The 1,750-nt window shown below is 39.8% G+C and overlaps 1 pseudogene; it reads left to right on the top strand.

Moving 5' to 3' along the window:
- The first annotated feature begins 797 nt into the window (after positions 1–797).
- On the top strand, positions 798–1,523 carry LOC149230755 (carbon catabolite repressor protein 4 homolog 1 pseudogene; annotated as a pseudogene).
- Positions 1,524–1,750: the final 227 nt, after the last annotated feature.

Here is a 1,750-nt window from a genome sequence, read left to right as displayed (position 1 = left end):
CCCCCAACATCCCCCTTGCATCCCCCCGACGTCCCCTGTCCCCCCTGCATAGGAGTCGCGTTTCATCGCCAAAAAAAAACCCCCGAAGTATCCCCAAAAAGGGGATGTGGGGGAAACGTTTCCCAGGAGTTTCCCCATCCCGGAGCGTAGGGGAGCACCGGGGCGCATCCCCCACCCTGGAGGACTTGTCCTCGTAGAACACTGGTAATTATAATTATAGCACTAAAGGTAACCATCTAAATTCACTATATAAAATAAATGTGGTTCTTTGTATATTTAAAAGGTGTTAACTTCCTATATGGACTTTGTAAAGGTGAATCCATTTGTTTTAAAAAAAATTGCAAGAGTGCAAGTCATTTTTGTGCTTCAAAGTTTTTATTTTTATTTGGGGATGCTCTTTAGTTTTGGGAAAGTATATGACATTTTATTATCTCTCTATTCTCAAGTTTTAACCTTTAACTTTATGTTAGTGAATAGAAAGTTGGTTTCAGTTCTTTTTTTATTTTCAAGTTTTAACCTTTAACTTTATGTTAGTGAATAGAATGCTAGTTTGGGTTCATCTTTCTAACTTGCCATTACATTTTTAGTATTTATCAATGTATGAGGATTTGGGAATTCTTTAGACACTTATATAAGATCAAATCTTGAAAGAGTTATAGTAGAATTATGTACATATGATTACATTTCCCCACCCCGTTCCTAAGCGAATGATTCAACTTTACAACGACAGGTATGATAAAGAGTTATAGTAGAATTATGTACATATGCTTACATTTCCCCACCCCGTTCCTAGGCGAATGATTCAACTTTACAACGACAGGTATGATAGAAGTTTGAGGGGTCCATCATTCAGAGTTGTGACATACAACATTCTGGCGGACGTGTATGCTACTTCAGAGCAGTTCCCCAACTGTCCTCCATTCGCGCTCAGATGGGAAAATCGCAGACAAAACTTGTTGAAGGAAATATTAGAGTGCGACCCTGACATCATTTGCCTCCAGGAGGTACAACAGAACCATTTTTCTGATTTTTTCCATCCAGAATTGGCCAAATTAGGATATGAAGGGATGTTTAAGCGAAAGCAGAGAGAAGGCAACATTCCAACTGTTGATGGTTGTGCAACGTTTTATAAACTGAATCAATTTGACTTGATAACTTTGTGTTCGATTAATTTGAGATATAAAGACAACATTGCCCTGCATGTCATCCTTTCCATAAAAGAAACTAGTGAACGTCTGTGCATAACCAATACCCACATCCATGCAAATAATAAAAACAGTGATGTAAAGCTATGGCAGGTCTACTACTTGCTCAAAGATTTGGAGAAGTTTGTCCACGATATTCCTGTTGTACTATGTGGGGACTTCAATTCTTTGTCCGGAAGCGCTCCCCACTCACTTCTTACCAAAGGCTATGTGGATCCCTTACATGAAGAAATTTCGGATTATGATCCATCCATTAAACTCATGTTTCGTCATAGAATACCTTTAGCAAGTGCTTATTTTAAGTATTCCCGATGGTAAAACGGGGGAGCCGCGTTTCACTACTTTCATTGAGAATAGCCGAGGGAAATTTCAGAAAATGGATGGTAAAACGGGGGAGCCGCGTTTCACTACCTTCATTGAGAATAGCCGAGGGAAATTTCAGGGAACGTTAGATTACATTTTCTACCATGCCACGAAGTTGAAGTTGGTGTCGTTACTGGAGTTAATTGACGAGGAGGACGTGAAGTACCGTGCACTTCCTTCGG

This window comes from Pinus tabuliformis, chromosome J (genome assembly GCF_031772625.1).
Source record: "Pinus tabuliformis cultivar Carrire ecotype Pingquan chromosome J, CPIR1, whole genome shotgun sequence".
Lineage (NCBI taxonomy): Eukaryota > Viridiplantae > Streptophyta > Pinopsida > Pinales > Pinaceae > Pinus > Pinus tabuliformis.
The sequence above is the reverse complement of the archived record's forward strand: the minus strand, read 5'-3'. Positions and strand labels throughout refer to the sequence as shown.